General features: G+C 51.8%; 1 protein-coding gene across 11 annotated transcripts in view; it reads right to left on the bottom strand.

Moving 5' to 3' along the window:
- NCK2 (NCK adaptor protein 2) overlaps positions 1 to 12,531 on the bottom strand; it is a 133,813-nt gene that overhangs the window by 45,503 nt on the left and 75,779 nt on the right. Inside the window, exons 1-2 of one of the 11 annotated variants that reach the window (XM_030845059.3) lie at positions 8,273 to 8,382; positions 6,867 to 6,992 (exon numbers count right to left, since the gene is read on the bottom strand). The exons of 8 other annotated variants lie outside the window; for them this stretch is intronic. The gene's annotated coding sequence lies outside the window, so the exon portion shown is untranslated. Of the gene's footprint in view, positions 1 to 6,866; positions 6,993 to 8,272; positions 8,383 to 8,420; positions 8,515 to 12,531 lie in introns of those variants that run through there. 2 more of the 11 variants (XM_060309644.2, XM_060309645.2) reach the window with 2 other exon arrangements.

The raw sequence follows: 12,531 nt of genomic DNA on the forward strand, positions 1-12,531 counted from the left end.
CAGGTACTTCCCAAGGGGTCACGGGGACCAAGTCGAACCACTCGGTCATAACTGCAAACAGAAAACATTAGTCAAGAATCTGGGATTCGACGCTTAGCTGAGCCATTTGTGCGTCCTCCTCGGCCTTCAGCTTATTCTGTAAAATGGGAACAGCAATATTTGCCTCGCCTCAGAAGATACTTTGGCTGCTCGGAAGCAGCCTGAGAATGTCGTGTTTAAGGGGTCGGGGTTTTGTGTCATATGGGCCGGGGTTAGAGTCCTCTGTGCACCTTAGCCCAGCTGCCCTTGTGTCACATGAGGTTCTAAGAACAGCACCTCACCTGGGAGCTTGTGAAGACAGCTCCGAGCCCCCTGCCCACACAGAGAGACTCAGAACGGGAACCACAGTCAGAAAGAAAGTGCTGTGTGCACTGCAGCACACGTGGTCAGTGTAGGGGGCGGGGCGGGGGGGGGGTTGGTCCAGTCTCAGTGGCCCCTCCCTCCCTTCCTTCCTTCCTTCCGTCAGGCTCTCCTGAGCAGTAGATATGCTTCCAGGGCACCAGGGTTCCCTGGAGAGTGCACAGACCCAGGGTCTACTCTCTTGTGATTCAAGCCCCAGGCACAGAAGCACCTCTCCAGAGACCCCTCCCCTTCCCTCCCCATCTAAGTGCCACTGTCCAGGGTCTCCTCCCCAGAGGTCATCAGTGTACGACCTACGGCTGTCCTTCCCCGAGAACACTTGCATCACCTGAGGTTACCTGTTCACTGTGTGGGACACCCTGTTATGTGCTGACAGTGGCTGCTGAGGCTTCAGCCGCCCGGTTTAATGGGGAGGTGAAGGAAAGGGAGACTGATGACTCAAAGTGAATGTATTCAATACATCTGCCTCATTCATCCTTCTACGGACTGACCAATCTAGCTGGCCTCAGAGAAGACCAGGGTCATACGGCTTTTAAAAAACTGCCAATCCCACTGTGTAATAGAAACCTTACATGGATGGAATACGATTTATTGAATTCAATTCAAAACAGAGACAGAGAGAACAGGTGTAACATTTTACCTCTAGGATGTTAACTCGGAATTTCAGAAAAATACCTGTGTGTACACATGGATACAGACATATCAAAATATAGAGCTATGAGCAAATAACTGCTTTAGAGAAGAACCAGGTAAGAAAAGAGACTGACTACATGGGAAAAAAAAAAGTCAAACTTGCCGTGATTTTCAACATACAGTCTGAATTACTCCAATAATACAATCTACTTCAAGATGAGTCGAGGATTTTTCTTTGTACCGTCTCATGCCTTCGAGGCAGTCAACCAATTATTATGGAAACTCACTCAAACAGAGGTTTTCTGTAGATGCAGTTGGAAGAATAATAGCCCAGCCCCCCCAAAGAGGTCCACATCCTCCTACCTGGAACCTGTGAATATGTCAGGCTACACGGCATAGGGGAATTAAGGTCAGCTCATCTTGAGGGAGTATCCCGGGGGGCCCGGAGTGACCACAGAGCCCCCATGAGTCAGAAAGGAGACAGAAGAGTCAAGGAGGGACCTGCCAGGACGAGGGCAGCCCCTAGCAGCTGGAAGAAGCAAGGAACAGGCCCTCCCCTGGAGCCTCCAGGAAGTACGAGGGCCTGTGCAACCTTGACTTTGCCCTGTGAGACCTGGGTGGGACTTGTGACCTCCAGAACTGGGAGAGAATACAGCAGCCGCAGAAAACCAACGCAGTGAGCAACTGTGCCAAGGTCAGTCCAAACAAGGAACACTTTCTATGTTTTCCCTCATTTCTCACCGTGTTTTCCTCCCTTGGTTCTTATTTGCAAACACTTCAAAATAGTACACTTGCATTAAGGAGACCCACTCAAAGAAACAGTCTCAGAAGCAGCTTTAAAAGACCTTATAAATTCGTGATTAAAGTTTCAGGTCGTGTTGTAGATAAAAGACTTTACAGAGGCCAACGAATTTGACAGGAGTTGGCAGGAACCTGTGGTGTCCTGGGGGGGGACAGAAAGGTCAGTTGGTAGCTTTGTACAAGCAGTATCACTGATTACAGCTGATACGCTTCAACTTTAAGTAGGACACAATGTGGAATCTCACGGCTGTTTCAACTCTCGGCAAGTTAATTAACCTGTGACAGGGGTCCAGGTCTTACCACTTCCCTGAGGCACAAAAATATACCACGTATAAAAGAGAAAATAAACAACAGAGCAGGCTTGGCACTCCATCACAGGAGGAGCCGCCAACTCCCCTCGTGCCCGCTGGGCTGCTTCCTAAGTGTGAGCTCATCCGAGGTCTACAGACACCCTCTGAAACAGAGAGGATCTATACACATACTGAATGACTGATGAAACTGGGGCTTCGAGATATCAAATAACTCGTCCAAATCCACAGGCTACAAAGTGCCTGTGCTGGGATTCAAACCCATGAGAACTGTCTCATCCCAAAGCCTGAGCTTCCTTCCTCTTGCAGGTGGTAGAGTCCTGGGTGGCAGAATTTTGCAGCATGGCCCAAAAAAAGAAATCCCAAGGGTAAGGCGGGTGCCAATAAACAAAAACTGAGTTTCAATTTCATTTTGATAAATTTCATCAGTGAAAACACCTGCGGGAAAGAGCAGTAGTTCCTGATCTTCCAGGTCTGATCTGGGAAGAGCCTCGCTGGTGGTGTAACGTTTTACTTGAGGAGAGGCCAAGCAAGCCCAGCCCAAGTTGAAGGGTAAACTTTCCCGATTTCAAAACACAGGGTCAGGGCTTCCCTGGTGGCGCAGTGGTTGAGAGTCCGCCTGCCGATGCAGGGGACACGGGTTCGTGCCCCGGTCCGGGAAGATCCCACAGGCCGCGGAGCGGCTGGGCCCGTGAGCCATGGCCACTGAGCCTGCGCGTCCGGAGACTGTGCTCCACAACGGAAGAGGCCACAACAGTGAGAGGCCCGTGTACCCGCAAACAAAACAAAACAAACAAACAAAAAACACAGGGTCAAAGAGCTCCATTCCTCACGCCCTTCCCTCTGGGGGTGTGCGGGGGGCGGGGAAGCCCATCTCTCCTGCTGTCACCTGTCTTGCTGCCACCCTGAGCAGAGGCCTTCTTCCTGCAGCCGCTCCTGCTGGGCGTGGCTGACCAGTACAGGGCAGAGGCTTCTGAGTCTCTAAGACCCCAGCGACCTTTGCTCTGTGGTTTATTCTGGAGAAGGTCTTTTTATGATTTTTCTAACTCTGTTGGATCACAGTCAAAGGCTGTGGCCTGTACAGTCTCGGTCTTTGAGTCTGGAAAGGTCTCCTCTGTGGGCACCGATGGGAGCCATTCCTGGGAATGTTCCTCTCTGGTCGGAGGAGGCCAGGAATGGGAGATCCAGGCTCAGCACCTACCAGTGAGCGACCCTGGGGGGAAGCTGCTTAACCTCCGACCTCCGTTTTTGTCTGCAGACATCAGGATGAAATGAGACAATCACAGGAAGTACCCGATACCTGGTCAGTGCTGGATAAATGTTAGACATCCCCGCTCTACCTGTGTCTATGTGACGCCCAGTGGCAGGTCTCACTGGACCATAATTCTATTTATGATTTTTTGAGGAAGCACCATATCACCTGCACCAGTTTGCACTCCCACCAGCAATGCACAGGGTTCCAGTTTCTCCACACCCTCACCAACACTTGTCGTTCTGCTTTTTGGTAGCAGACATTCTACTGGGTGTGATGAGGTACACAAAATTTCCTAAATGAACTTTCTTGAACAGGATTTGTTAGTGGATGGCAATTCTCAATCAAGACCAAATTTTATACTTTTATTATAAATCTAGGGTTTCTGCTGCACCCTCTCCCCATCTTTTATAAAGTGAATTTCTACCGTTAATTCATCCTTACTGCCAGGATCAGCGCTTCCCTCCCGCCCCAAATTAAATCACGTTAGAAAAATACCTTAAAACGTGAGTCAGTATTCAAGAGACAATCACCCAGCAACTCATTTTACTATGTGAAATGCCTGGACAAAACCAGTATTCCAGAGACTAGCCTGTAAGTCAATACAACTCACTAGCACCTAGGAAATTTTACAGAAGAAATAGGACTGGGGACTCTCTTGTTTCAGCTAGAATCTGGGAAATACTATTTTTCCACATAATTTACTGCTCAAGCCATGGAGTTCCTATTCTGCTAACTTTTGCTAACCTCTCTCAATTTCCTCCTGGGTGTCTTAGACATTCATCACACTGGGAAGAAGGTCACGAACATTAGGTAACAGCCAAGCACCATCATTTTGGAGAATCACAGTCAATTTAATAAGCCAATTTTATTTTATGGTATTAATTGTAAAACAAATGAAAGTCCATAAAACTGCACTGCACTTGGAATCAACACTGCCTTACACCAACCTGGAAGACATCACAGTTAATGGAGTGATGGGGAAAACACCAGCAGTGGGAAGATGTCCCCAAAAGTCAGAGTCACAGAGACAGAGCAGAAGAGTGGCTGCCAGGGGCTGGGGGGAGGGGGAAACAGGGAGAGGTTGGTAAAAGGGTACAGTAAAAGCTTTCAGCTATAAATGAATAAGCTCTGAGGACCTAACGTAAAACATGGTGACTACAGTTGATGACGCTGTACTGTATGATAGAAACTTGCTGAGAGAGTAGAACTTCAATGTTCTCACCAAAAAAAGATAAACATGTGAGGTGACAGATGTGCTAATTAACTAGATGGGGAGAATACTTTCCCGATGTATACCTATATCAAATCACCACCATGTACACTTTAAATATCTTACAATTTTGTCAATTATACCTTGATAAGGCTGAAATTTAAAAAAGAAAAAAAAGGAAAAATACCCATTTTTGAAAATGGACATTGATATCTTTGGTGAAACCTGACTTTCCTCTAAAACGTCAAGAGAGCATCAAGTATTTTCAGACAATGCATACCACTGCTCCCGAAGTAAACAGACAGCCCGCTGTCACTGTATTTAGGGGTTTGCCATTTTTTTCCACAACCATGAAAGTAGTTGTAACTTCTATAACATAAACACCTGGTTCATAAACATCGAAGTATAAATGTCATGCGCTTCCTTGAATCACGCTAATGAATTCAGCGACACTATTGGATACCTGACCTTTCCTGGCTACCTTATTATTCAGGATTCTCTGCCTACTTACGAAACATACAAGGGTAAAAGAAGCAGAGTGACTTACAAAACACACTCCCTGTGATCTGGGTCTCCTAGCGCTCAAATACGACTAAGCTGTCACAGTCATTTTAGTTCTTCAGATGTATGTGGTTTACGCCCACATTCCCACACATTCTGGCTTAGATTTTCCTATTTAACGGGAAAGGTAATTACAGAAAGCCCCTCTGTTCCTCACTCTGGGGACAAGGACCCGCACCCATCATGCTCAGCAGGGCAGGGACCCAGTTCCTGAGAAGGGACCTGAGCTACTCGGGTTTAATTACTAAACAGACACCTCTACAAATTCTAGAGAGATAAACGCTAACCTTTATCCCAAATGTACGCTTCTTTTAAGGAAATCTTCCCTATCGTTCAAGAAAACAGTGAGGAAATAAAGATTTCTAGCATCTGTACGCGATTTTTTAAAATAAATTTTATTTTTTAGAACTGTTTAGTTTCCCCTATTATTAACACCTTCCATTACTACGATACATTTGTTACAATTAATAAACCAGTAACGATACACTAACTGGAGTCCACGGTTTACTCAGGCCTCCTAAGGTGTTTCCCTAATGTCTTTTTCTGTCCCAGGATCCCATCCGGGACACCACCTTGCCTTGACTCGTCACGTCTCCCGAAGCCTCCTCTCTGCGTGACAGTTTTGCAGACTTCCCTTGTTCTGATGACCCTCCGTTTTTGAGGAGGGCCAGGCAGGTGTTCTGCACGATGTTCCTTGCGGGGAATCTGTCTGATGTCTTTCTCCCCACAAGGGCTGGGCTCTGGGCTTTGGGGAGGAGACCACAGAGGTGAAAGCCCACAGTCCCTGCGTTGTCTCGGGGTGCCTGCTGTCACTGTGACTGCCCCCTGGGCTGACCCCGTCACCTGGCTGAGTCCTGACTGTCTGGTTTCCCCCTGCAAAGTCCTTCTTCTCCTCTTCCCCCCACCCCGTGCTTTGGGGAAGGAGGCTCTGAGCACAGCCCACGGTTGCCGTGGGGGTGACGCTCCACCTCCTTGATGGCCAGGATCTGCAGAAATTATCTGGGATCCTGCCTGGGAGATCTGCCTCTTCCTCCCCATTTTTAGATTTATTCCATCATTTATTCATATTAGTATAAACGTATTTATTTTATACTTTGAGCTACAACCAATACTTCTTATTTATTTTGTTGCTCAAATTGTGCTAACTTTGGGTATTGGGAGCTCTTTTCGTTGGCTCCTGTGTCCCTGTGACATACCCTGTCATTGCAAGTGTGTGTCTGTGTGCATGAATTTGTGTGAGTCTGTGTGTTTGTGTGTCTGTGTGAATTTGTGTGTGTGTTTGTATGTCTCTGTATGTGTGGTGAATTTGTGTGAGTTTGTGTGTGTGTATGTGTGTCTGTGTGTTTTTGTATGTGTTTGTATGTGAGTTTGTGTGTCTGTTTTTATATGTGTGTGTCTGTTTGTGTTTTTGTATGTGTGTATGTGTGAGTTTGTGTCTGTTTTTATGTGTGAGTTTGTGTGTCCGTGTTTTTGTATGTGTGTACGTGTGTGAGTTTGTGTGTTTTTGTGTGTGTGTATGAGTTTGTGTGTGTTTTTGTATGTGTGTCTGTGTGTGTCTGTGTGTGTTTTTGTATGTATGTCTGTGTGTGTGTTTTTGTATGTATGTCTGTGTGTGTCTGTGTCTGTGCGTGCACATGTGCGTGCGCGTGTGCTCTGAGCACATCCTGACTTTCTGGCGCCGCGAGCTACTCCAGCTCACCTTGTGTACCTGCCGCCCCGGTCTCGGGACCAATACGGCAGATTTTACTGGAACCAGCAGGACCTACATCCCACTTCTTGTGTGTGTTACACACAGAGCTCTCCTGCGCTGACTCCAGTCCAGCTCCTGGGTGTTGTTGAAAGGAAAGAAGCTCTTGTGAGTGATGGGATCTGACTTGTTTTCCACGCGCCTTCCCTCCCACCACACGATGCTTTTAAGTGACACCTTCCGCTGGGTCCCCACCCTGCTCTTCACAGTGTCTGCTTCTCCAGGTTCGGCGCCATCAGCCCCTCACTAACCTGCCCCGCACCGGCCAGGCTGCCCTGGTTCCACCTGCGGTCTTTGCTGTATGTACTTCAGCTCCTCCAAGCAAAATCCTTTACCCTCGACTTAGCGGAGCCAGGACGCGGTAACACGTCAGGAGCATTTGCAGCGATGTCCGTGCACACGTGCAGGAAACTCTGGTGGCACCCACTCCCCACCAGCCCCAGGGCAACCGATCGATCGTGCAAGAGACGCACACGCCCCCCGGCCCACGTCCTGTCGTCCTGTGTCTGACGCCGGCTCGAGGGAGCCTGGGGCTGCCTGGCAAGCCACACCCACGTCCTCCGTGAACGCCCTCCCTGGTGAGGGCCGTTCCAGACCTTCCTTCTCCGCCCTTGAGCACCGCCTCCCACTCCCGCTGTGGAGCTGGTGAATGACCTTGCCTCTTCCTTCGCTGAGGCAGAAGCCATCGGGGGTCCCAGGGCTGCAGGCGCCTCTGTCCCTCCGGTCCCCGGGTGACCGTCGGGGGCCACCTCCTCCATGTTGGCCCCCACCCACCCCCTCTTCCCGAAGGATCGGCTCCTCTGGTCATTGCCCCTTCTCTCCACCGTGGCATGAGTACTCCTCTCTCTTCTGGGTCATCTTTCCTGCCCGCTGACGGCGGACACGGCCCATGAGCCCGTCGGGGGGAGCCGCCCTTCACTCGGCTGCCTGGGGTCACGCAGCCCTGCTTTGCCTCCTGCCTTGTCTCTTACGGGCCCCTCCTCGTGTTTCTGACCCAGAGATGCAGCAGCCAGGCCTCGATCCTCTCACCCCTGTCTCTACCCAAGCTACTCCCAGCCCGACTCCCCTCCAGATGCCGCCTGCTACCCCGTCTCAGCGACACGTCCACGTGGACGCCCCACTGCCCTCCAGACTCATCCAGACAGAGCTCGTCACCATCCACACCGAACCAAAACCAAAAGAAAACCAATCACATGAACAGCAACCACAAAATCCCACCCCCCGTCTCCCCAGGTCCCCTCTGAGTATACGAACGTGAGACGACCATTCACCCAGGTGCCCGTCAGGGCAAGAATCCTAGCACATCCCACAGAACGTGGTGTCCCCATCCATTTCATCAGCAAACCCCAGAGGCTCGCCTTCAAAATCCGTCTCAGATGCGACCAGCGCTGGCCCTGCCACCGCCCAGCTCCAAGCCAGCAGCAGCAGGGCCCGGACAAGGCAGCCTTCTCCTCCCCGGTCCGTCCCCACCCTCTGGTCTGACTCCCCAGCAGCAGCCTGTGGTACCTGCAAACAGACAGTGGGCTGGACCTCCTCCATTGAAGCCCCGCCATCCCTTCCCGTCACACCAGAACACAACCCGAAACCACTGCCAACGCCAGCTCTTCCCCCAGGCCCGCACACCCTGCTCCCTGGCATCTCCCTCCCCCTCACGTCCACATCCCACCCCTGATGACACCCAAGCCTCCGCCCAGCCCCACGGCCCCAGCTCATCTAGAAGAGCTGCTGCATCCCCCCTGCCGCCCCCGCCTGACAATTTCCCTGCTCTGCTTTCTCTCTTCCTGGCACTGACGGGGGACTTCACACATATTTTTGGCTGTTTTCTCGCTGAGTGGGACTCCTTGCAGACAAGGATTCTGTCTCCGCGCAAACCGAGAGCTTAGAAGTGCCTGAGCCCGTGCACCCAGCCAGCGCTTGAAGGCGTGCGTGGACGCTCTGCAGCTGTGCGAGCTCCACCCCCAGACCCCCCGGTGGACACAAGACACTGAGATGCTGCCTCCGACGCTGAAGCCCTGGTTTGCGGTTGGATTCAAATTTAAGAAACTTCGTTTAGAACAGTCTCACCTCTGGATACCGTCATTTGTTACTCTGTGTAATGCGGGCTCTTCACTCACGAGGGAAGCCATGGAAGAATTCCAGTTGAAAATTTAAATTTTATGTCGTGCAGCTACTTTGAATAAAACGGGGGAAGGAAAAAAAAAGAATCCCCCCCAAAATACGGGGGAAGTACATGGAATATACATAAATATTCATGAAATACAGATCAATAAGGAAGGGTGAATCTTCCAACTTTTTCTGACAGCTGGTGAGAGCAGCAGCAGAAAAGGAAAGATGAAAGTTTAGCACAGCTCATTAGGCTACTGAGACGGCACCGTCTCAGACTCCACGATACACCTGGCAAACATCGGTGAAGTCCTGTCAACAAAATTCCGGCGTTTCAAAGCCTTGCATTTCTCTTTATCAGCCCCCCAATTTTAAAATAGGTTGTTGATCACTGAAACAACACAAAATATATATAAAACCCCTCCGGCAGAATCATAAGAATACAAGACTCCCTTTTATAAGAAAGCATTAACGTCTATAAATAGCGGTATGCCATTTGTGCCACGGCTGGCACAGTAGAAGACTCTGTTCAAAGAAAGTGTGGCTTCTCAAGTGAGAATTATCAATCTTCATAGATCAAAATATGATGAAATATACTTGTAACGAAACCAGTACCTATAATAACAAAGGACTGGTACCTAGAATATATAAAGAGTCCTGCAATTCATGAAGAAACAGACCCACAACTCAACTGAAAGCAAGTGAACACCAAGCCACTGCCCAGAAGGACAGCACAGATGATGAATCGACACAGAAAAAGCTGCACCTCGTCCATGATCTGATCTGACGGCGAGATGCCTTTTTATGCTAGATGGACAGAAATGCACCAGGTGATGGCGTGAGTGTCAGGGAGGCGGGGGGGGGGGGGGGGCAGTGGGAGTCCTCGTTTTCTGCCAAGACAGGAACACGGCAGCCCTGCCCGGGAAGACAACGTGGGGTCATCTGGTAAAGCTGGGTGCTGACACAGCACACGGGAAGCATCTCCACGCAGAGAAACTCTGCGCTGGGTCGGGGGGCCTGCAAGCTGCATGCAGAGCAGCCCTGCTTACGTCGGGCCGTAAATGAGAATAAAGGAGAAAGGAGCAAAAAGGCAATGGGTGGCCGAGTAAGTCAACCAATGGGGGAGAAGACCGGCTTCCCCAGGAGAATTCCAGGAAGTGACATGGGCGTCACGCCCACCCTCAGGGTGGGCTGCGCTCGCCGACGCCCTCCAGAGAGGACAAGCTAGGAGCGGACAGGGGACAGCTGACAGCCACGCCAACTCACCGACAGGTCAGATGCCCTGCGGTGAAGACGGCACTTCACCTCCGCGGCCCTCCCGCCAAAGACACGCTATCCCAGTCCAACGAGGAGAAAAAGAGCAGACAAATGCCACCCGCGGGGCACCCAACACGTCCTCCTCAAAACTGCCACGGTCAGCTCATAAAAACAGGGCGGGCCTGAGGAACCCACAGCCCGAGGACACGTGGCAACTACCTGTGCCGTGCGTGATGCGGGCCCTGGCGGGACCGTCCACACCCGCGGTCGTCCTCACTCTGAAAGACACTTTATCTGATGTTAACACATCCATTCCTGCTTTCTTTCCATTGTGATGAACGTTTCCATGGTCTGTCTTTTTCCATCCTTTTATTGTCAACACATACACACACATCTAAAATGTCTACAAAGCATGCCAGGAGAGTAAAGGACACCCACTTGGCTGGTATTTCACGCTGACAGGGAGGGGTGCCGTGGGGGACCAGTCAGGAACGGCCCCCGCCCCGGGGCTGGTGCCGGTCAAAGGAGCTCAGGGACCTTTACCCGGAAACCCATCTGGAACCTGGCTCTCATCTGGGAATAAGAATTGTCCGGCATGTTAGTTATATTTTTGCAGGACAAGCCCTGAGTGACCAGGTGTTCTGAACACCGGCCCCCTCAAGTTTTCCATCCCTGAGACAGTCAAAGTGACAGCCTCCCCAGCCCCCCACAAATGTCATCCACACTGCAAGCAAAACACCTGTGGGGACAGAACTGGGTCTCCCGCGGTCAGCCTCCTAGGGCCAGGGAACACCGGAGGCCCAGCCCTTGAGTCAGGAAGGACAGAGTGCAATCATGTTCTGGTTATATCAGAAGATCCGCTGGGATCCTCCAGGGCCAGGACCTCCGATCCGGATGGTCAGGACGCGTAGACGGGAGGGACTCAGACCCTGAGGGTGGGAGGGTCCAGTTCTGGAAGGGAAGGCATCGCGAAGGCCTTCAGGGTTTGCAGGGTATGACACAGTGACAGAGCGGGACTGACCACGTGCACTGCCTTCTATGAAAGTGGAACCAGTTCCCATCCCTCCTCTGCAGGTGACCCAGATACTGGCCCCACTGGGCAAGAAATCCCTAAAAGAAGAGAAATGATCATCTCCCTTTCACACAAATAATATGGACGCTGCCATGTGATTTCTCCACCAAGAACCTCCGCCCCCCGGGTGGAATCTCCAAGCACAGAACACAAGGCGTAGAGGGCAGGTATCGGCTCCCGGGCCTGCTGTGATCCGAGCACCACGGTGCCCGGCGCTGCTGCCTGTTTCTCCGTCGTGTTTGTTCGATTTCCGGGCCTAAGAGCAGTCTCCCTCGAGGGCTAGCTCCCTGCAAGGATCGGAAACCACAACTGCCAACACGCACTGTCAACAGGCATGGAATGGAATTGTTTAAAGCCTCGTGAATTATCTAAAGTGTGAATATATGAAAATCCTCACATGCAGGACCTCAGAAGGGCCCTTTAGGGAAGACAGGTGTGAACATACAGATGCTCGGGCCCCTTCGGCCCGCTCCAGGTGGGTCTGGAGTGGGGTCCGAGCATCCCAGGCGGCCCCTCAAGGACAGTGCACATTTCAAGGTGGCCCAGGGCACAGTGGGGGCGACTGTGCACAAGGGGAGCCGGCAGGTCCAGGAGGCCGACCCCCCGCCTCCCCCTGACCTCACTAGGCCTCAGCCCTAAACGAGCCCTGCGGCGCCCCCACTGGCAGGGGATGCAAAACCCAGGGTCCAGGTCAGCAGTTTCCAAACTGGTGATCAGAAGGGCTTGGGACGCTCCACAGAAGAAGCACAAACGTCCAGGCTTCCCCGAATTCGAGTCCCTGGAGCCGGGGCCCGGGGTGCGTGTTTTCAGAGGTCCATCCACGACGCTCAGAAGGAAGCAGGTATGGGGATGGCTCTGATGAAGCACTGACACCTCGGTTCTCTCCTCCGCCAGCTCCTCGGAATCCCGGGGAGCTTTCAGCCCCGGAGACCCGGGCCTGCCTGCCTAGCCCGGAGTGCAGCCGGCAGGCACGAGGCGCCCGAGGCCTGTGTGCCTCTTCTGGAAAGAGGTGGGCCGTGGTGTGTCCCTCTCCACGCCGCCCCCAGCCCCTAATCCAGCGTCCGTGTCCCCCTGCGCCCGCCCCACGTGGCCAATGGGAGAACGAGGGCCAGCAGCCTCAGCCACTGAAGCTCAGGGAGGCCCCGGAGCCCTGTCCTGGAGGTGGGACTCAGGTGGCGGACGGGC

Source organism: Globicephala melas, chromosome 12 (genome assembly GCF_963455315.2).
Source record: "Globicephala melas chromosome 12, mGloMel1.2, whole genome shotgun sequence".
Classification (NCBI taxonomy): domain Eukaryota; kingdom Metazoa; phylum Chordata; class Mammalia; order Artiodactyla; family Delphinidae; genus Globicephala; species Globicephala melas.